This window comes from Vombatus ursinus, unplaced genomic scaffold (assembly GCF_900497805.2).
Source record: "Vombatus ursinus unplaced genomic scaffold, bare-nosed wombat genome assembly UNPS02014817.1, whole genome shotgun sequence".
Classification (NCBI taxonomy): Eukaryota; Metazoa; Chordata; class Mammalia; order Diprotodontia; family Vombatidae; genus Vombatus; species Vombatus ursinus.
In genome coordinates, this window is record NW_020954595.1 from 9584725 (window position 1) to 9609321 (window position 24597).

A 24597-nucleotide genomic window follows, 5' to 3' on the forward strand; every position below is an offset into this window, starting at 1 on the left:
AGGAGGTGGCCGCTGGGTTATGATTTTCTTCGGCCACAACCATCTGACGAAATCTCCATGAAGGCGTTGGCTGCTGCTACGATGTCACCCAGGACCACTAAGCCGGCCGCTGCATCCCGGGCATTCCCATTTGGTCTTCTGAATTAATGACTGTCACTGTGTGCCCTGGCGTGAAATGCCCCCAATATCTGAGTTCATTTCTTTAAAAACATAACTGACCTTTCTTCTTTAAAATAAAAAAGAAAAGAAAAGGCTTGAGGGGCTTCCTGGACATCAAAGAGAGCTGAGAAAAAAAGAAGACTTTGGTGAGTTCATGGCAAATGAGTAAAATGATATGGATTTAATTTTCCTTAAAATGCTCCTGACCTTAGGCCTTAAAGCCAACAATGTGTGGCTTTGCATGAATCTTGGGCCGCTGATTCAGCAGGCCAGTGGAGGGAGGGATCCCAGGGAACATGTTTGCTGCAGGCTGGTCCCCAGGATGCCCCCCTCAGAAAACCATTTTGCTGCACAGCCTCTTATTAACTGCCTGCTTTCTCTCCAGGATGGCTAGTTTGCTAATTGGCCCATGCTCTCAAGCTCACTTTGCTGTTTTTCTAAGGTCCTTTCAATTTGACAACAAGGGACTTCGCTTTCTCATTCTCTGGGTCCCTCTGCCTCCCACTGCCCCCCCCACCTACCTGGGAGATTAAGGCTTTGAAAGACTCCCCCTCCCCCTTTTCCTCTCCTTTCCACATAGCTCAACTCTAACTTGGTGCTGAAAGGATCCAGGAGTCTCCTGTTAGAAAGGAATTTCCCGTCTGCTTCCATCCCTCCAGCCACAGCCAACTGCTTTGGGGTTTGACAGCACACTTCACAGGAAGCCTGGTTACCATTTAACTTACTGGGGTTCATCACTTAAGGCCAGGGTCATAGGACCGACTGCCTGTGCCAAGGCCTCTTGGGGCATTCAGGTGACCTTAGGGTCTTAACATCTTTGAGCGCCAATCAATCAATCAATCAGTCAGTCAATTCATCCATCCATCAGTAAGCTTGCATTAAGTCCCTGCTATGTTACGGACACCGTGCTAGGTACAAGTCACACAACACCCAGAGGAATGCCCTGGCCCCAAAGGCCTTAAATTCCCACATGAAGAGTCCTCGTGTACGTATATGCAGCACACACACACCATGGAGAGTGGAGTCACAGCCAGGGACTAGGAGAGGCCCCCCTCCGCAGCCGGCACTGGAGGTGAGTCTTAAAGGAAACAAGGGATCCTGAGGGGTGGAGGTTAGGAGGCACAAGGGACAGCCAGTGCAAAGGCGCAGAGGTGGGAGACAGTGTCGTGGATGAAGAACAGCATGCAGACGGGTTTGGCAGGAGTGCATTGAGCCCGGAGGGCAGTGATGGAAATGGAGGAGGGGGTTGGGAGGTGATGTGCTTTCTATGCCAGACAGAGGAGTTTGACCCTTGACCTGAGAGGTAATAGGATGCCATCAAGCGTATCGAGTTGGGGCAGTGGCACCATGGTCAGACTGGCCCTTTAGGAGAATCCCAGTGGCTGTGAAGAGCACAGATGGAGGACAGGAGAGGTCTGAGGCAAGGAGGTCATAGGGAAGGTGAAGGCCAGGGAGCAAGGCAGAAGGAAGGGATGAGGACAGAACCTGGCAGGACCCGAGAGGCTGGAGAGACTCTGATGGTGGAAACTCCCTGAGGGCAAGGCATTCTCTTTCTCTGACCTTGGAATCCTGAAGGTGTGACACAGTACCTGACTCTCCTCATTGGTTTGTTTTTCTACTTTTCATCTAGATCCGATTTTACCAGCGAAGGGCATTCCTGTGTGAAAACTCCTATCATTGCCGCAGTTTGTCAAGTCATCTTTAGTTCACAAAGTCATAGATTTAGAACTGAAGGGGATCTTGGAGGTTCTCTAGTGCAACGTCCTTCTTTCACACTTGAGGATACCGGAGATCCATAAAGGTGAAATAGTATCCCTGAGTTCACAGAGCTAAGTGGAAGAGATAGGATTTGAACCCCTGACTTCTGATTATAAATCCAGCACTGCATCACTGTGGCAGCAAGGCCTGGAGCCAGGAAGACCTCAGTTCAGATCCTGTCTCAGACATTTACCAGTCATGGATTGACATCGGAAACCACTTAACTCCAACAGACTTAGTTTCCTCACTTGTAAAATGGGAGTAATGGTAGTACCTACATCTCAGGGTTGTTGTGAGGATCAACTGAGACAGTGGTTATAAAGCTTTTTGCAAAACTTAAAGTGCTATATAAATGATATCTATCTATTTAGCCAACTATCAATCTATCTTTCTATATAGTTATCTCTCTCCCTCCAGGTATCATCTGTCTATTTACCTACCTACCTACCTAAAATCTATCTGCCTATTTATCTATCTAACTAACTATTTAACATCTATCTATATATCTATCTATCTATACATCCATCTGCCTAATTACCTATCTGTCTCTCAATTTAGAGACTAGAGGAATTTTGGTCTTTCCTATGTGGATTGTTTGACCAATGTGATTATTGGTTTTTTCCAGGATGCTAGTGCCACAAAGCTCAATGAAATCAAGAAAATATCATCTGCAAAAAGGAGCCCCCAGAGGACTCCACTATTCACAGGGAAGCTCTCTTTAAATAGGACTCTGGGATAGGGATCCTCCATCAGAGTAGTGAACATCACTGGTGAGTATCTATCTCCCTATTTTATGCCTCCCTTAATATTAATCAGAGTGTTGTTAAAGAGAATATGTTTAATTGTTATAGATTTCAAAGAATCTTGAATTTTTGTGATGTATGGGTGGGAGATATCTTGTTGAAAAAGAGCCTATAGGTGGGGTAAAGATGGTGGAGGAGAGGCAGTAACCCAGTCAAACTCTCCCAATATTCCCTCCAAACAACATAAAATCACACTCCAAAATGAATTCTGGAGTGGCAGAGCCAAGGAAAAGTCAGGGTGAGGCATTTTTCCAGCCTAAGACAATGTAGGAGGTTGGGAAAGAGGTCTGTGACACTGGAGTGGGGGCCAGCCTGAGTACACATGATAGCGATACCAGCTTAGGGCTTGGGGGCAGCCACTATAGCAGTAGCAGCAGCAGCAGTAGCTTTTAGAGCTTTCAGCACAGAGATGGTAAGGGGATTAGACAAGTGGTCAGAAAGAGATTACAGGATTCACTTTGCTGTCACTAGGCGCAGGACCTAAGGTTGTTTGGCAACTGTATTATCCATATGTAGTTACAGTTCCAGGGCAGGGAGGAGCACTTGTGGTCAGTCACAAGGAAGTAGGATCCCTGGTCTTAGTTCCAAGGCAGAAAGGAGCACTAGTACAAGTGGTCACAGGGGAACAGGGGGCCTGGTCACAATGCCAGGGCCAAGAGGAATGCTAGCAGTTGTGGCTGCATGGAAACAGGAATGCTTGCTGGGTAAAGACCCAAGTGTAGACCAAGAGAGCAGTGACCACACCTCTCCCAGGATCACACCACCTTGGAAGTACCAAAAACTTGCAGACCCTCAGAACTAGTTCTGAAAACAGAAGCATAAAAAAGCTTGAAGCTTGGAACTAATGCCTCCCTACCCCTGGGTGAGCAGATCTTAATTTTAACACAAAGTTCAAAGTAAAAAAAAAATAGGCTGGAAAAATGAGCCAACAACAACAACAAAAAAAAAACCTTGACCATAAAAAAACTACTACGTGACATAGAAGAACAACACATAATCTCAGAAGACAACAACATGGAAATAGATACAAGCCAAGCCTCAAAGAAAACTGCTGATTGGACCCCCCCCTCCAGCCAAATAAGAATTCTTGGAAGCATTAAGGAAAGAGATGAGTGGTAGAGGAAAAATTGGGAAAAGAAATGAGAGTGATGCAAGAAAATTGTGAAAAAAGAATAAACAGCTTGGTAAAAAAGATGCAAAAAAAAAATAAAGAAAATAGCACCTTAACAACAACAACAACACCAACAATAAGATTTGGCCTAATGGCAAAGGAGGCACAAAAATTCACTGAAAAAAAAAAACTCTTAAAAAGAGAATAGACCAAACGGCAAAAGAGGTACAAAAACTCACTGAAGAAAATCATTCCTTAAAAACTAGAATTGAACAAATGGAAGCTAATCACTCCATGAAACATCAAGAAATGATAAAACAAAGTCAAAAGAATGAAAAAAAGAAGAAAATATGAAACATCTCATTGGAAAAACAACTGGCTTGGAAAATAGATCAAGGAGAGAGAATTTAAGAATGAATGAACTGCCTGAAAGACATGAATAAAAAAGAGCTTAGACATCATATTTCAAAAAATTATCAAGGTAAACTGCCCCAATATTTTAGATCCAAAGGATAAAATAGAAATTGAAAGAATCCACCAATCACCTCTTAAAAGAGATCCTAAAATGAAAACTCCCAGCAATAGTATAGCCAAATTCCAGAGCTCTCAGGTCAAGGAGAAAAAATTTCAGGCAGACAGAAAGAAACCATTCAAATATTCTGGAGGCACAGTAAGGATCACATTTAGCAGCTTCCATGTTAAAGGAATGGATGTTTTAGATTGTGATATTCTAGATGGAAAAGGAGGTAGGATTACAAATAAGAATAACCTACCCAAAAAAATTGAGTGTAATCCTTCAGGAAGGAAATGGATAGTAAAGGATATGAACAGGCAGTTTTCTGATGAAGAAATCAAAACAATTTATATCATATAAAATGCTGTAAATCACCATTGATTAGATAAATACAAATTGAAACAACCTTGAGATATGATATTATACCTACCAGATTGGCTAAAATGGTAGGAGAAAAGAGTGACAAATGTTGGAGGGGATGTGGAAAAATTGGGACACTAATTCATTATTGGTGGAATTGTGAGCTGATGCAACCATTTTGGAGAGCAAGCTGGAATTACGCCCAAACATTTATTAAACTATCTATACCCTTTGGCCCAGCAATGCTACTACTTGGTCTGTTTCCAAAGATAATTAGGGAAAAAGGAAAAGAACCTATATGTTCTAAAATGTTAATAGCAGCTTTCTTTGTGGTAGCAAAGGACTGGAAATTTCAGGGATGCTCATCAATTGGGGAATAGCTAAACAAGCTGTGGTACGTGATTGTAATGAAATACTACTGTGCTATAAGAAATGATGAGCTCAATTATTTTAGAAAAAATATGGAAAGACTTGTATGAAATAATAAAGAGCAAAATGAGCAGAACCAAGAGAACATTGTATACAATAATAGCAACATTGTTTTAAGAATGACTTGGAGTGAATAACTGACAAATAGAAAGGAATAGCAAGTTGTGTATAGTAGATTTGCAGTTTCATGTGCAATTATCTTTTTTACTGTACTGTGTTATGGAAATGCTTGTTTTGTTCCATAAATTAAAAATAAACTTTTAAAAATGAAATAGAGGACTTTCAAGCATTCCTGGTGAAAAGACCAGAACTGAATAGAAAATCTGACATTCAAATGCAAGAGTCAGGAAAAGAATAAAAGAATAAAAGGTAAACATGAAAGAGGAATCATAAGGGACTCAATAAGGTTAAACTATATACATTCCTATTTGAGAAGATCATATTTATACACACATAGACATATATGATACATACATACACAAACATAATTATATATGCATACATATAATATATATATAAACATATACATATATACACACATACCTACATACATACATACATACATACATACATATATACATACATATAACTTCCAAGAACTTTATCATTATTAGGGTAGCTAGAGGAAGCCTACATAGATAGAAGGGCATGATATAAGTCAATTATAATGGAATCATCTAAAAAAAAATAAAGGGGCAAGTAAAAAATGCACTGGGAAAAGGGGGAAAAGAGGATGATAATGAAAATTTGGCTTGTTCACAAGTTTGTTCATAAAGAAAGATGTGCACAAAGAGCTTTACATCGGAAGAGTAATAAGAGGGATGGAAGGCAAAGCTTGGCCCTCACTCTCATCAGAATTGATTCCAATGGGAAGAAAGAAGAATACGTGTATATGTTTGCATATATACATGTATACACACACACACACACTCAGTTGGGTACAGAAATCTATCTTACCCAAGAGAGAAGTAAGAGGGGGAGGATATAAGAGAAAAGGGAGGAGGTTGATAAGAGGGAGAATAGATTAAGGGAAGCAGAGATCAGAAGTAAAACACTCTTTAGAGGAGGAACAGAGTAAAAAGAAAAAAGAGAGAAAGATAAAGAGAAGAAAATAGGATGGAGGGAATATACAATTAGTAATCATAACTGTGAGTGTGAATGGGATGAACTCACCCATAAAACAGAATTGGGTGGCAAAATGGATTAGAAAACAGAATCCAACAGTACAAGAGATTTACAAGAGATACACACCAAACAGAAAGACAAACACAGAGTTAAAATAAGGGGCTGGAGCAGAAACTATTATGCTTCAGCTGAAATAAAAAAGCCAGGGGTAACAATCACGATCTCAGATAAAGAAAAAGCAAAAACAGACGTAATTAAAACAGATAATCAGGGAAACTATATTTTGCTAAAAGTTAGGTAATGAGGTATTATTTTTTTTAAACTCACAGCAAGTTTCTCTAATAAAGGCCTCAATTCTCAAATACATAGGGGATTGAGTCAAATTTATAAAAATATGAGCCATTCCCGAATTAATAAATAGTCAAGGGGTATGAACAGCCAGTTTTCAGAAGAAGAAATCAAAGCTATCTGTAGTCACATGAAAAATGTTCTAAGTCATTATTGAGAGGTTCCCAAACTTATTTGGCCTACTGCCCTGTTTGAAAAAAAAAATTTACTCAGTATCTGCCTGGAAATCTCCTTTCTTTAACCTTTTAACATTTTTTTTAATTTACATCATTTCCAAAAAAAAAAATACCATCCCCCTGGATCATTCCAGCACCCCCTCCCCAGAGGGCAATATTGCCCACTTTGGGAACCCAACACAAATTAAAACAGTTCTGAGGCACCACCTCACACCTATCAGAGATGGCAAATGCTAGAAGGGACATGGGGAAATAGGTACACTAATTAATTGTTGGTGCAACTATGTCCAAAGCGTCACAAAACCATGCATACCTTTTAACCCTGCAATAGCACTACTAGGTCCGTATCCCAAAGAGATCAAATTAAAAGGAAAAGGACTTATATGTACAAAAATATTTACAGCAGCTCTTTTTGTGGTGGCAAAGAATTGGAAGTTGAGGGGTTGCTCATCAATTGGAGAATGGCTGAATAAGTTGTTGTATATGATTGTGATAAAACATTATTGTGCTATAAGAAATAACAAAGGGGGTAGTTTCAAAAAAAAATTGAGAACTATATGAATGAGCACGAAGCAAAATGAGAAGAACCAGGAGATCATTGTATATAGTAACAGCAACGTTGTACTGATGATCACGAAAGACTTAGCTACTCTAATCAATATAATGATTCAAGACAGTTTGGAAGAACCTAGGATGCAAATTGTTCTGCACCTCCAAAGACAGAACTGAGGAGCTCTGAGGGCAAATGATCGTTTTCTCACTTTATTTTTCTTGCTTTCTGGCAACATGGCTAATACGGGAATAATGTTTTGCATGATTTCACATATAAAATGGGCATCATATTGCTTGCCTTCTCGGTGGGTGGAGGAGGTGCTGAAGGGAGGGAAAAAGCTGGGAACTCAAAAGGTTTTCTAAATGTTAAAAATAAATAAATAGCTTGAAGAAGAAAGATACAAAAAGAGCTTTTCTCTCTACCGAATCAAGTGCTTTTTTTAATCAACAAATGACAAACTCAGTAGAATCTTACATGTGTTTTGCTGTTGAATGTTGTGACAATCTTGAAATGGAGATTTGATCCAGACGGTAAAAAGCTTTAAACACCAAAAAGGAGAGCTTCTAGTTCATCCTAGAAGGAAAGGAAAGCTCCTAGAGCTTACTGAGAGAGGAATTGCTTGGGTCAAACATATGCTTTAGCAAAATTCACTCGGCTGTTCTGTGTAGGAACTACATGATTAGAAAGGGTAGAAACTAGAAGCATTCATACCAATTAAGAAGTTATTGTGCTGATACAATTGAGAGGTACCCCACCTCCACCCCAAACTGGGGACGGTGGCCAAACACAAAGAGAGAAAGGGACACACACACATATGTATGCATGTATGTATATATGTGTGTATGTATGTGTGTATGTATCTTTGCACATGCATCTATAGATAGAGATACACACCAATATATATGAAGGTTTACACCTAGGAAAACTGATCAAGTCCTGCCAGCATCAGATCAAACGCCTTAAAGTTTTTTTTGCCTGGGTCAAAAACCAGTCCTGTAACTAGAATCTTAGTGGAAGAAATTTTAATAGCAAAGGCTTATAATAAATAAGCGCACTTGAAGTTACTAATAATAACAGGTGTGAATTCAAATGGGTAAAGCTTTCTATGCATTTCCTAGTATTGTTGATGTAAAATTAAATACATCTATATCTTGAAACTTGGTAATACCAACATAGAAAAAATAGATCCTCTTGTAATTTGGATGCTGTGTAAAGTAAATTAGAGATTCATTTAGCTGAATTGAGGTAACCTGACTAGAGTGAACAAACAGATGGGGTTTGTGATTTATGTTTCTAGGTACTTTGTGGATCAGAATCCCCTCTAAACCACAGCTTTCAAGTTGTCCACCAATGAATTTCTTTTCATGAGTCAATCCTTCCTCTTTTCTTAGTATACTTATCTCCTAATAGGACTGATATGCCGGTCATAAGTGTGATAGAAAAAAGACAACATAACCCCTTCACATGCTTGGTGACACCATAATCCTAAGAGTCACTATCATCACCATCATCATCGTCATCACTACCATCACCATCATCATCATCACCATCACATTCATATAGTGCTTTAAAGTTTGCAACACATTTACAACTATTATCTCCCACTGATAGTAACTTACAGTTCTTTACAAAATCATCTTCTCCTTCTTTTCTAGGCCCTGAACTGATAAGGCTTCAAATGAAAAACAAAAATTAAATCCCTCCCCTAAGGCCCTCCTCCAGTGATTCTTCACAGCATGGAAATGATCCTGGTTTCTTGAAGGTTATGTCAGTCTAATATAAGATTGGGTGGTTCCCACCTAGCTGAAGGCAAGAAAGTACAGAAACAAATGACTGGATTATAGGAGGTCTCCACAAGAGTGTAGAGTAGATGCAAAGAAGTAGGATGAGATAAAGTGAGAATGAAAGGGTAGTGCCAGAAGGGGGAGAGTCTTGAATGCCAGGTTAAGGATATGAAGTTTACTTGGTAGGTAACATGGAGTAAACTGTGAGAATACACTGATGTAAACAAAGTGAGAGGAGGCTAGAGGAAAGGACATAAGACAGATGAGCCATTAACATTTAGACCAATAAATAAAAAATCACATCAATCTAGTTGCTTTTAGTGTAAGGGCAAACAGCCACCTCCTTCACTGTCACCTGGGGACACCTCTGTGTTACGTTGGAGCACAGGCATGGGTTTAGTCACTCTGAGTAGGGCAGAGCATGGAAGACCTTTTCTAGCCCTGTCCATGAAGCCTTTCTTAGTTAGCTTAAGGTAGTATTTGCATTTTTTCCTACCATATCACACCACATCCTCATGGATCCTGTCATTCAGTAAAACAATCAGGTACTTTTCAGAAAGACTAAGGTCTAACTAACTCACCCCATCTAGTGCTTATGAATTTGACTCTCTGAACCCAAGTGTAAGAATTAATGTTCATATCCATCAAATCTCCTCTTATTAGATTCAGCCTAGGGTTCAAGTATGTCATCATCTTTTTGTATCCTGAGTCTATTATCCAACATGTTGCTGTATCTCCTAGTTCTGTGTCATCTGCAAATTTAATAAGTATTTTGACTATGTCTTTATTTAAATTGTTGATAAAAATCTTCATCAGAGCAGGGCCAATCAAGATCCCCCGTGCACTCCACTGAAGACATCCTTTCAAAATGTTCAAAACAAAGCTCCTGAGGCATAGAGAGAAGGTTATATTTTGTTCATACTTTGTTACAGAAGGCAGAGAAGTGGGTAATAAGTCAAAATTTCCTTAATGCTTTGGTGATTAAAGGGATAATCTGAAGTTATATGGATAAAATCTCATATACAGAATTACTGATTTCTAAATGATGGCAGATAAATCAAGACTATTGCTAGAAATTTGTAAGGCAGAATAGGTTGTTTGTAAGGCCTATTTCTTAGGAGAGGTAGAAAGAGGAACTTGGTAGACTGTAAGACTCATGGGAGCAAGGACCAGGACTCGAGATCTTAAACAACTTAATCTCAGAAAATGTAATGAAACAAGCCACAAAGAGAGTCAAAGTTGCCACTGATCACAAAGTAGAGCCTAAGGTCCCTCCGGAAAAGAGTTGGGTGAGTGTGAATAAAGAGTGACCTTACCTTGGAGATTATTGTGCCTGCTTGGGCCAATCAGTGGGTAATTCTAATAGGCAGAGTTGAGATTACATGGTTTAAAAGCTCAAAATCTGTAGAAAAGTTTCTTGGAGTTATTGTACACAAATCAGATTATTTTGAGGGCAATATACCTATATTATTGCAAAGTCTGAGACCCTGTATGATGCTGAAATTGAACCTATTCTTCCCCCGCCAAAAAAAATGCCTATGTATGAATCAGTTGTATTTGACTATTTTTTCCTGTCACAAGGGAGACTTCTAATACTGGGGAATATATCATGTGATGACTGGAGTGTAAAAAACAAAAGGTACATCAGTAAATAATAAACAACGCATTCTATAAAATTTATTCTCAAAAATAGAGAAATAAGGCACTCTACTAAACTTTTTGGAAACAAATATGATCCTCATACTGAAACAAGAAAGAGACAAAAGAGGGTAAGAAAAATAGACCAACCTCATTAATGAATATTAATGAAAAACTTAAATAAAATCTTTTTTAGGAAAGAATAGCAATATATATTCAAAACAATTTACTATGGTGTCATTTTATTCATACCAGGTATGAAAGGATGATTCAGCATTAAGAAAATGATTAGCATAGTTAATCAAATGAGAAAATAGTGGTAAAATGATTAGCACAGTGCCTGGCACATAGTAGGATCTTAATAAATGCTTGTTCCCTTTCCTTTCTTTCCCCTCATATAAGTAACAAAAACCATATGATTATTTTGGTAGATGACTAAAAAAACTTTCATAAAATATAATACCCATTTATCTTTAAAATTATGCAAAATAGAATAATGTGAATGTCTATCTTTAATATAATCAAAAGTATGACTATAAAGTCAAAAGGTAGAAGTATTTGAAGAAGAGAAACACCAGGAGCTTTATCAGCAGAAAGAAAAACAAAGCAAGAGTATTCTCTCTCCTCAGTACTATTTGATTTAGTTCCAGAAATGCTAGCAATAGCAATAAGATATGAGAGAAAATAGATGTATAATTATCGGCAAAGAGAAGAAAATTTAGCCATATTTATATATAATTTGATAGTTTACTTAGAAAACCCCAGAGAATGAGCAAATCTAATTGAAATGATTGATTGCTTCAGTAAAATAGTAGTATACAAAATAAATTCATAAAACCATCAGTCTTTTTATACTGTACTGACAAAGGCCAGGAGGGAATGATAAGAGGAATTACATTCAAAATAACTATAAAATATAAAATATAAAAGATATGGAAGCCAATCAACCAAGACACATGCAGAAATTCTATATACAAAACACTTTATATTAATAAAAGAAAATATACAATGGAGAACTTTGTAGTACTGATAGTTGGGTCATATCAATATAACAATAATGATACTACCTAAATAAATGTATAGGTTTACTGCTTTAAAATTCAAATCAAACTACCAAGTGAATATTTTGAAGAGCTAGACAAAACAATAAAAAAAATCATTTGCAAGAAGGAAAGGTCTAGAATTTCAAGGGAAATAATGAAAAATGGAACTGAAGATTTATCAGACCACAAACTACATTATAGGGTAGTAATACTCAAAACTATGTTGGCATTAGTTTAAAAAAAACAAAACAGTAGATCAGTAGAGTAGAGTAGATAAGCAAAAACAGAAGAAATGGAAGATCAAAGCCCAGTGTCTGATAAACAGAAGAAAATAAATTAATAAGGGAACTACTTCTTATTAGACAAGAATTGCTATATAACCTTGGAAGTGATTAGGCAGAAATTAAGTTCAGACCAGCATCTCATATCATATATTACCATAATAAATGACAAATATATATTTGACTGAATATGAAAGGTCACATCACCAAAGTAATTAGTAGAGAGCAGGAGTTATATTTTATAACTAATCCCTCCTCCACATGACAGCCCTCAAATTATTTGAAGTTAGCTATTATCCTCTCCCTTCTCTACCTCTCCCCTGAGTCTTTTATCAAAACTAAACATGTCTAGGTCCTTCAACACCTCATTTAACATGGAGTCAAAGCCCTCTACCACCCTGGTTGCCATTCCTGGAGGCTCTCCCACTTATCATTGTTCTTCTTAACCTAAGGCATTAAGAAGTGGACACAGTACTCTTGATATTGGGTCTAGAGAGGACAAAATCCAGGGGGACTATCACCTCCTTATTCCTGGAAAGTACTTTTAATCATGTTAGGTTTTTTGGATGTCTCATCATTGAGATGCCTAAAAGAGTAAGAGTTCAGTACATACAGATTGTAATTAGCAGTATTTGAACCCAGGTCATCTCAGCCCACAACTAGCACTCTTTCAACTGCAGTATCTTGAGTAGGTACCTAGGTATTGTACTGGACAGAGTGTGAGACTTGGAGTTAGGAAAAGTTAGCTATCGAATGCTGAGTTTCCTCATCTACAAAATGGAGAAAATACTTTAGCACTTTGGTCATAGAGGTGCTGTGATGACTACACAGCAGTATATATGTAAAAGCACATCGTAATCCTCAAAGTGCCATATAAATATTACATATTTATTACATACATATTACATACATATCCAGAGATCTGCCTTTGAATCAGTATATCAACCCAATGAAATATAACTAAATCTGCTTTCTTCCCAGATCTCCTACTTATCAAATGAGCTAAAACCAGATTAAACAATTAAAATTAACCAATTTATCAACAAGAATCTATTAAGCACCTACTATGTGCCAGCACTGTGCTCAGTACTAGGGATCCAAAGAAAAGTAAACATAGTTAATCCCCGCCTTCAAGAAGTTTAGAATCTAATGGGGAGGGGGGGACAACATGCAAGTAATTATGAAAGAAATACTGCATGGAATGGATGTGGCCAGAAGGCAGTCTTAGGTGAAATATAATTGCAGCTTGGGGCGCTGGGAGAGGTCTCCTAGAAGAAGGATTTAAGTTGAAACCTGAAGGAAGCCAGAGAAGTTCAGGAGGAGCTGGGGAGGCATTGTTGGCATGAGGGGGTAGCTAGTGCAGCTCTGGAAGAAGCCGAGGCATTAGTCCCCCTGCCTCAAGTATCTCATCACTCTAGTCCATACATTACAACCAAAGTGATTGTCTTTCTTTTTTAAAGCAGTTTTCCTTACAAACAGATCTGACCCCGGGGCTCCCCGACTCACCCATCTCCAGTGGCTCTGTGTTGCTGCTACGATCAAAGAAGAGCGCTTTTTTTTGTTTTTTTACCATTAAACCCTACCCAGCCTGGCCTTGACCTACCTTTCCAGACTCGTCATGGCCTGAAGAGAAAAGACTAAGCTCCTTTCGCTGACACTCAGCATCCTTCACACTCTGGCCCCAACCTACCTTTGAGCTCTATCTCCCAGAGTCCCTTTCACCAACACTCTATTCCAGTCCAGGCTGACGACTTGCCGTTTTCCAGTCACGCCTCATGCTTCTCTTGCATCTGGGCCTTGACTCCTGTCATGGCTTGTGCCTGAAGTATTCTCCCTCCTTTTCTATCTTCCTTCCCTTTTCTCAGGGGATCAGATGAGATAGTATTTGTAAAACACGTAGCACAGTGCCTGGCACATAGTAGGTGCTATGTGAGTGCTTGCTTCCTCCCTCCCTCCACATCACAGATCTTTCCTGAGAACCCCGACTCCTTAAGACCAGGCAGACAGAGATAGAGGAACGTGAACCTGCACACACAGCAACATCTTGGCCTCCCTTTCCTTGGCCCCAGCCTCCCGTACCTTTGTACATTCAGGTCCTGACTCTAGCAGGAAAGATCCATCCCAAGTACTAACCTTTGCTTCCAACTGTGCATTTGGGCCCATTAAGAGAAAAAAGGATGGAGCGAGGCCAGCCCCAGGCCAATTTTCCCCATGGTAATAGACGGACTCAGTGAAGTGCTGGGTTAACTTCAGCCATGACGTCAGGCCCTGCTCAATACACAGGCCTCCTTTCAGTAGGGCATGCTGGCTTTTTATGGCTGAAGGGTGGTCAGAGATTCCTTCCTTCCGAAACTGAGAAAATTTTAAAATAAGGACATTAGGCCCCAGGCCCCCAGCCCCTGCCCCAGCAACTGACTGCAAATGAATTGGAAGAATTGTTTCTCTGCCAGAGTCCCTGGCAGAAGACGTGGCTCAGGATTCCCCAGCAGGTGGGACTGGCTGAGGATGGCGTCATTTATTCTGTGCACCTCTCTCATCATCTCCTCAGCAGGTCATAATTGGACCAGATCAATAAAGTGAACAAATTTGCCTGCTTTCTTTGCCAAACCCATTTTTCCTGTGGCCAGGCAAGAGGAGCCCTGTGTCACTCATCATCCTGAGCGTCCTGAAGACGCTACTCAACAGAGGCTCTTTGGGCCTGAAGCTTCTGGCTGCTGCGCTGGGAAATAGAGGACATTTGAGTACCATCGCTGGGTCTGTGCTGGCCTTGCAAGCACACGACCCCTGAACCCCAGAGTTTTCTACTCATAGCAAAACACGTTAGCTTTCACAGAGAAATAAACCCCGTGGAACACCTTTAATGACGCTAAAACAAAACAAAACCAAAGATCTAAGTTTTGAATGCTCATGCTCAAAAAAAGATTTGAGAGGATCTAGTGGTTTATAAGGTTGTTTTCACCCATCACCCATTTTATAGATGAAGGATCTGAGGCTAAGGGAAGGAATGTGGTTTGCCCACAGTTACATGAATCTTTGTTGCCCACAGTAAAGTCAGGCATTTCTTTCTCTGTCCCAGCCATGCACTGTCAAGCTTGGTAGGAGGCTATCTGCATCCCCACAGTTTTTAACTCTGATTTGAAATGGTAATGAGGTCAATTATGCTAAGCCCACCATGTGTGCTCCATCATTCCTGGAACAGGGGAATGGGGCCTCCCCTTGTCTTCGTGAATTGTGACTCATATTCAAGGGTTTCTTGAAGTAAGAAACCCTTATTTTAAGGGTTACTTGGATGAGGATCTGAGCCCATTCATGCTGGCCTAGCCTGGGTGATACTCCAATGTTCCAATGGATCTGTGTTCTCACCAATGGGCTGTAAGTGTTTCCTTCACTGATTCAGATCACAGCCCAGTGATGACTGCCCACCTTGTGTGACTCTTGCCACACTCTCTCGGGTCACCACAGGAATTCCACCCAATATCCTGAGAGCTTCCTTTCATCTTCTTGTCTTTGAGAGGGTGCTGCATTCCCTGGGGCACATAGGCAAGGCTGCTCTGGCTCTGGGCTTGTTGTTATTATGTACCAATTGTCCTCACAACTATTCCATGAATTCCTGACCACAAGGAAAGGAACAGTAATTAATGATAACCATAGCCTCAAAATATCCTGCCAAAGCCCACCAATAAAATGGACTGGAACCTGGCCATTATCACAGACTGAACTATTTGTTACCCATAATTGCCTAGACTTAACATTGATCCATAAAATTTCAGAACTTTAAAATCTCTAAGCTACACAGAGTGAAAAGCTTTCAAACAATAGAGCCCTGGAAGAGGAGAGTGAACTCATGTGGGAACATCACTCCTGTTGTTCCATGAGCTGCTGGACTGGTCCCAAGGATGCTCTCAGTGACCTGATAGTGATTTATAGCCTTTATTTTCTTACAAAAATATTCAAGTGGTTTACCTATGTAATATCACACAGACTATGAACCATTAAAGAATCACAGCTCGATAAAGACTTACACCAGGACCATTTCTGTCTGGATCTCATTGAAAAAAATGAGGACAATTACCCTCATCATATTCATCATTAGCCCCTTCTCCTCCTTCTTCTTTTTCCTCTTCCTCAGGATGAGGATGCTGTATCTCATTTCTAATTTATAGAATACTTTCTTCATAAAGGTCAATGACAGAGTTAATGTAAACAAGTATCGTTATATCCGGTTTATAAAAGGGGAAACTGGGTCCCAGATGAGTAAAGTGACTGGCCCAAAGTCTCAAGTTTTACAAGCACTGGAGCTGGGACTTTAACTCCAGCCTGCTGAGCCCATCTTCAACACTCTCTCCATTATACTCAGGGGTGGTTTACCAGTTTTAGCCAGAGAAGAATCTTCATGCGCACACACACACACACACACACACACACACACACACACACACACACACTGAGGAAGCTGCTAAGGGAAGCTTCTGACGAGATCATTTGTCCAGAGCAGCTATTTCCTTTAATTTGGGTAGAGATTGATGATTGTTACATGTCCACAAAGGCAGTGAAGGAGTTTATTGATGTTGAGCCCAGCCGGGCACTTCTGGGGACATTAATAACTGTCTCGTTGCTTACCCTCTTCTCACCCATTGAATGTAATAATACTGAAGGCTTAGAAGTCCAGTACACAGAAATGAGATGGATGCAAACATGATGAGTGCACATCTCAATAATGGGGGTGCACGAGGGGTCCTCCCCTTAAAATGTCCAACAGACCAACCTGCAGTGCTATCCTAAGAGACAGCTGAATAGATCAGGAAAATAAACAAACTGCCTACATCTTCATTTAGTCTACTAACTAAGATGATGAAATGTGGCTGGAGAACATACCCTAGAGAGCATTTCAGGCACTTGGGTCACAACCCAGCTGGGAGATCTCCCAAAAAGCCTCTCTTTGGGAGTCAGCAGCAATCAAAGGGTGATGGTAGAAAGAGGGTTGAATTTGCAGTTGGAGGACTGAGGTTCAGATCTCCCAGTCTGCTCTTTGTTAAATTTGTAAGCTTAGAAAAGTTAACTTAAACCTCTGTGGGGTTCCCACATCTCTAAAATGAGGGACAGACTGGGGGCCCCATTTTCTACATCTGTAGGTAGAGGAGGTTGGACAGAATGGCCTTTGGGGACCCTTCCTGTTACAGATGTCTGATTCTAAGATGAAATAGAACACAAGCATATTCAGTGCTCAAGTAAGGCGATGGTGGCCTCATGATCTCTATTCCCCTGAATGTGTTAGCTGGTGGCTCTGAGACTTGTCAGGCAAGAAGAAAGCCTAGCCAAGACTGGATGAACAATGCAACCCCAGACTTGTGAGGAATCTCTCAAACAGGGTTTTGTGGACAACTGAATTGTGCTCCACCCTGTTTCGTCAAGTTTCTTCTTCCCATTCTGAGTCTACTTTGGCGGTGTAGGTGAAGGTAGGGCTGGGGCCCAGGGGCCAAATCATTGGCTTTCTTTGTCCACAGCTGGAACATCACATCACAATGACTCACAGGTGAAACCGAACCATGGAGTAGGAGACAAACTCAGCCAAGGTGATTAGAGATCTGTAGCTGGATGGCATTGCTCATTCCATTAGAAAGTTTTGTGGTTGTTGTTCAGGTGTTTCAGTCATGTCTGACCCTTCATGACCACATTTGGGATTTTCTTGGCAAGGATACTGGAGTAGTTTGCCATTTCCTTCTCCAGCTCATTTTAAAGATGAGGAAATGGAGGTAAACAGGGTTAAATGACTTACCCAGAGTCACCCAGCTAAAAAGTATCTGAGCCTGGATTTGAACTCATGAAGACATGTCTTGCTGATTCAAGCCCAGTGCTCTATCCACTTCACCACCCAGCTGTCCTAGGGGAAAAAATTTAGTGCCCTGAATACTTGCTAAAGAAACAAACCATGAAGCGTATGATGCCAAGGCACCAAGCTCCAATATCTCCTTCTCCTATGAAATGTGTCCCCAACCCCAGCTGGGAGAAGTCTCTTCCTTACCCCAGGAAGAAGCAACCTGGCACAGTAGAGAGGGTGCTGCATTGGGAGTCAGCAGGGACCTAGGTTTGAAAACTGCTTCAGACACTTCCTAATCATGGGACTTTGTGAGAATTCCTTCGCATCTTAGTGTGGACAATAATACTTAGAGATTTATTGGTCTTGGATCTTCTCTCAAAATACCCTGTCTGTGATGTCATGAGCTCTTATGGGTTCAATGTTCACCTCGATATAGATGAGCCTTAGATCTATGTATTTAACCTTTGTCTCTACTGAGACATCCAGTCTCATATCTCCAAACGCCAGTTGTCTCTCTCTACTTGGAAGTCCCTTAGGCATCTCAATCTCAGCCTATCAAATATTCATCCCCCCCCCCAAATCTTCTCCTCTTCTAACCCTCCCTCATTTCTGTCAAGGGCACCATCCAACCTCCAATTAGGCAGGTTCACAATGTGACAGTCATCCTTGGCTCTTAGCCTCACTCAGCCCCCATGTGCAATGAGCCGCCAAGACTTGCTGATTTTGCTTCCATAAACTTTTTCATAGGGACCCTTTTCGCTTGATTAATGATGCTACTAGATCTTCATCACCCCTTACTTGGTCTAATGCAATAGATTGCTAATTGATCTTTCTACTTCTTCTCTCCCCACTCTAATCCATCCTCCACATAGCTGTCAAAGAGATTTTCTGAAAGTACAGATGTACTTATATATGTAATTATTTCTATATATCTTATATCTGTGATATACCATATCACTACCCTGCTAAAGTGACTGCAGTGACTCCCTAGTGTGTGTAAGATGAAACGCTAAATTCTCTCTTTGTCTTTTGCACTGGTCATTCATGCACAGGAACTGCCCTCCCTCCTCTCTCAAATTTGTAGAATCTCTTTTCCTTCAACACTCAGCTCATGCATTGTCAACACCTACTCAAAGCTTACTCTGGTTCCCCCAACTCCCAGTGTCCTCCTTCCCTAATTATTGGTATCTAACTTCTTCTCCATTACCCATACTTTTCCTGCATATGTTCAGTCTGCTTATAGTTACATCTACAAACCAGATGAGATCATATATTTAAAATCCTTCACAAACCTTAAAGTGCTATAAAATATTCTAGTAATAATAATAATTAATAGCAAAAATGATAATCACTATTAAAACATATTGTCTCTCCTCATAGAATGTAAATACTTTCAGAGCAGAGATTTTTATTTTTACATCAGCCTAGTGCCTAGGGAATAGTAGATGCTTAGGAAATGTTTGTTGATTAGAACCTAGTGCTTGGGGAATAGCAGATGCTTAGGAAATGTTTGTGGATTGGTTGATTAAAAGCCTCTCACAATCTGGCTCAAATCCAGCTTTCTAGCTCTCCACATTATTCACCCACATACAATCTAGATTCCAGCCAATTGACAGTTTTCTGATCTTTATCCATGACATTCGATCTCTCACTTCTAATGTCTTTACACAGGTTGTACCCCATGACCAGAATACTTACCTTTTCTCACCTCTGCTCCTTGGCACCTCTGACTTCCTTGAAGGCTCAGTTCTGGTGACATCTCCTCTATGGAAACTTTCCAGATCCCCTCCCTCAGCTATTAGTTATTAGTTCTCTCTCCCACCTCCTCCTGAAATGACTGTATGTTTGCTTTGTATTTATTGTTGTTTCCCCAACAGAGCTTCCTTAGGGCAGGGACTGTTCTATTTTTTCTTATTATCTCCAATGTCCAACATGGTGTAGGGTACATAATAGGTACTTTATCATTGCTTGTTGGATTAAATGGAGTTGGGTAACAGAAAGAATATGAATAATTGGTACGCCCCGGGGGGGGGGGGTTTAAAGCAAGAGAACAGAGAGGGACCATATAAAATTAAAAAGGTTTTGCACAAACAAAACCAATGCAACCAACATTAAAAAGAAAGCAGAAAATGGGGTGGGGGAGATTTTACAACAAGTATTTTTGATAAAGGCCTCATTTCTCAAATATATAGAGAACTAAATCAAATTTATGAAAATACAAGTCATTCCCCAATTGATAAATGATCAAAGCTTATGAACAGGAAGTTTTTCAGACAAAGGTATCAAAGCTATATATAGTCATATGTAAAAATGCTCTAACTCACTATTGATTAGAGAAATGCAAATTAAAACAACTCTGAGGAACCACTTCCCCTATCAAATTGACTAATATGACAAAAAAGGAAAATGACAACTGTTGAAGGGGATATGGGAAAACTGGGACACTAGTGCATTGTTGATGGAGTTAGGAAGTGATCTAATCATCCTAGAAAGCAATTTGGAATAATGCCCAAAGGGCTATGAAACTGTGTATACTCTTTGATCCAGCAATACCACTGCTGGGTCTATATCCCAAAGATATCCAAAAAATGGGGAAAGGCCCTATTTGTAAAAACAAAAAAACAAAAAAAACAAAAAAACAAAAAACAAAAAAACAAAAAAACAAAAAAAAACATTTATAGCAGCTCTTTCTGTGGTGGCTAAGAAGTGGAACTCAAAGGGATGCCCATTAATTGGGGAATGGTGATGGTGAAACAAGCTGTTGTATATGATTTTAATGGAGTATTATTGTGCTATAAGAAATAACAAGCAGGATGATTTCAGAAAAACCTGGAAAGACTTACTGACACATAGTGAAGCAAACAGAACCAGGAAAATGTTGTACACACTAACAACAATATTGTTTGATGAAGAATTGTAAATGACAGCTATTCTCAGCAATATAATGATCCAAGATAATCCCAAAGGAATAATGATAAAGCATACTATCCACCTTCAGAGAAAGAATTAATATTGATTGAATACAGACTGAAGCATGTTATTTTTACTTTCTTTCACTTTTTCTTTTATCCGAGTTTTCTTGTACAAAATGACTAATATGGAAATGTTTTACATAATTGCACATGTATAACATATATCTGATTGCTTACCATCTCAAGGAGTAGGGAGGGAGAGAGGGATAGAATTTGGAAAGCAAAACTTTAAATAAAAATTGGAGGGAAAAGACATGACAAGCAGGATGATTTCAGAAAAGCCTGGAAAGACTTACATGAACCGGTGCAAAGTAAAGTGAGCAGAACCAGAAGAACACTGTATGCAGTTGTAACAGCAACATTGTAACAATAATCAACTGTAACTGACTCAACTCTTTTCAGTGATACAATGATGATATAATGATCCAGGACAATCTCAAAGGACTCATGATGAAGCATGCTATCTGCCTCCAGAGAAAGAACTGATAACTGTTTGAATACATGCTATTTTTTACTTCCTTCCTTCCTTCCTACTTTCTTTCTTTCTTTCTTTCTTTCTTTCTTTCTTTCTTTCTTTCTTTCTTTCTTTCTTTCTTTTTCTTTCTTTCTTTTTCTTGTCTTCTTGTATAAAATGAATAATATGGAAATGTTTTACATGATTGTGCTTGTGTAAACTATATTAGATTTCTTACCATCTCAGAGAGGGAAGATGGAAAGGAGGGAGGAAAAGATAGAATTGGTACATTAAAACTTTAAAAAAATGTTAAAAATTGTTTTAGCATGCAATTGGGGGAAAATAAATATTTAAAAAAGAGAATAGAGAGGGGAAGGGAAAAAGAAAGAGGAAGAGGGAGGGAGAGAGAGAGAGAGAGAGAGAGAGAGAGAGAGAGAGAGAGAGAGAGAGAGAGAGAGAGAGAAAGTAAACACAATGGACTCTCTCCATCGTCTCCTGCAGGGTGTGAGTTCCAAAGCCAGGCAGGCTCAGCTCCTCCAAGACAAGGTTCAGAGAGTATGCAGGAGTGAAAAGACAGGTGATATGACACTGTCCAGCATAAAGTTTGGAACAGAAGTGCTTATATCTTATCCTTGAGGCAACAGGGATTCAAAGAAGATTTTTGAGTAGGGGAGTGACACAGTCAGATCTGTGTTCTAGGAAGATAATTTTGGCAGCTGTATAGAGGACAGATTTGACAAGAGATATTAGAAATCATGAGTCTCAGTGGAGATGTGATGATGGGGTCTGTCCTGAGGTGGATGTATGAAGTATATAAATAGAGGAAAGAAGATTGATAGGAAATGAGAGAACATAATGAAAGTTGAAATAGGGGGGAAAGTTATGGAAGGGAAGGCAAGAGAATGGAATAAAAGAGAAAGAAAGGCATGGGAAGAAAAGCCAAGAGAAGGGAAGGTAAAGCAAGGCAAGGCAAGGGAAGTAAAGAGAAAGGAAAAGCAAAGGAAGAAAAGGGAAGGGAAGCCAAGGAAAGAGAAGTCAAGAGAAGGCAAGGGAAGGGAAGAGAAGTCAAGGTGAGGTGAGTCAATGCCAGGGAAGACCAGAGAAGGAAGTTTCCTCACTGGCCCAAACTGGTTTTCTTCTTCTGCACTTCTGTCCTCACTCATCCAGTGGGGCCCAGGAGAGCTCACATTCCAGGGACTATTCCTGGGGCAGCTCTATGCAGACTAGGAACAGGAAGTACCAGAAAGTTTGCAAGGAAGGGCATGTTCTTGACATTTCCTACTCTGAAGATGCAGGGGGTTCTAAGCTTCAGGAAGCTCATCTGAACTCGGGGAGGTTCGCCTCGATCCCTGGTGAACTCCCCCACTGGCTGACAGCAGCTCTCACCAGGAGCGAGAATTGATGTACTATCCCACATTTCAAAGGACGTGCATTTGAAGGCCTGCTTGCTGTGTGAGAAACAGCTAGGGCAAAAGAGAAGGCAAGGACACCTGACTTGAATTAATGCTGACAGTAATCTTGGGCATTCACTCCGCAAACAGCCAGATGGTGAACTTGGAACTTGTAAAAACAGAAAATGCTGCTGTCTGCGGTTCAGAGAGCAGTTACTCTACAAAGGCTTTCTGGATTTCAGGGCCTCCAGAACAATGCAAGCCAGAGGCAGCTCCCAGATGAAGGCCAGGAAGGGGCTTGCGGCTGCCCTTAGGTTGAAGATAAGCCACCCAGAGTTCAGCTTCTGCTCTGACACCCCATAGAGCATTAGCCTCCACCAAAGGGGGTCCTGAAGCTGGGGCAGTGGGGGTAGTGGAGGAAAGTAGCTGGCGGCCAGGGCAGGGGGTGGAGATGAGCTGAGGATTCCCAACATCCTTGTGGAGTAGCATCTCGGTCCTAAGGGATCTCATCAGTTCCCAGACTGTAATCATCCAAGTTAAGATCCTCGGGCACCTCTGAAAAGGACACAACAGCCGAATGAATCGTGGCCTCCAAATGGGATGTAGTGTAACCGAGAAATTGTGAAAAAGGTGGCTGCAAAGAAACTCAGCATGGAGTACATGCTGGTACAAACTGAGAAAAAGACTGGGAATCCAACACGCCCAGGCCTGGCAGGGCCACAGACCCCATGAACGCCATGATGTGAAGGGCAACTCAAAAAGGGAGCCTCACTCTGAGAACCCAGAATGACCAACCTTGGCCCTGGGGAAGAGCTGCTGGAACACAGCTCACGGTGGAATGGAGAAGTGGGGGACCATGGGGGCAGAACGTTGTATATGCTGTCACATGGGTTTCTAGCTGTTTTATTTAACTATTTTCATTTGTTTACATGAGAGGGTTCAGTGGGTATGTGGGTATAAAAAATAAAGACATAGACCTTTCAGAACAAATACTAATGATAAAAGAAAAGGGAATGAGAGCAGAGGAGTGGGGAGGAGAGGAGAGGGGAGGGGAGGAGAGGAGAGGAGAGGAGGGGAGGGGAGAAGAGAGGAGGGGAAGGGGAGAGGAAGGGAGGGAGAGGGAAGGAGAGTAGAGTGAAGCTACCCACTCCATCAACAAAACCTCTTCCTCCTTCTCCCAATAGCTCACTTTTATGTAGCCCTTTGAGGTCTACAAAGTGCTTCTCTCACCAGAATCCTTAAGAGGAATCATACAGGTGTCATTATCCCCATGTTCTTGACAAGAAAACTGAGGTACATAGAGATTGGAAGTCTGGTTAAAAAGTGTTTGAGGCAAGAATCCATCTTATTTGGGGTTTCCTGACTGCCAACCTTGCTGACCCTGAGGCAGGGGATGGGAAGGCCAGCTGGCTTCTAGGAGTAGTCCTCCCACCAGGTGCAGCAGTCAGCGTGACAGATGATGTGGTGGAGTTGGCAGCAGCAGAGAGTTTAGCAAGGACAACCTGAAGATGAGGACCATTTGCTCAGAAGCCTCAGAATTGGGGGAGGGGTCTCCACGTGCACCTGTCCTCCTCTGCCCAGTCTCCTGGGAATTCAGGGTGAAGCGAGGCAGGGAGAAGGAAAGCAAGGGGGTGAACAGCCCAGGATGCATTGGGGTCCAAAGGCTGGGTGCCTGAACAGGAAAGGCTTGACAATTCTGGGGAAAGAGCGTCCCCAGACCTGCCTGACAGGAGGGAGGAGCAGCAGGCGTGTGAGATCCATCCAGCCTGCATGAACGGCCACTCAGAGCTTGACAATTTCAAAGTGGTCTGTTGTAGCAGATGAAAAGTCCTGAGTAAAACACATCCAGAGCCCGGAGGGAAAACTCTAAACTTCAGTCA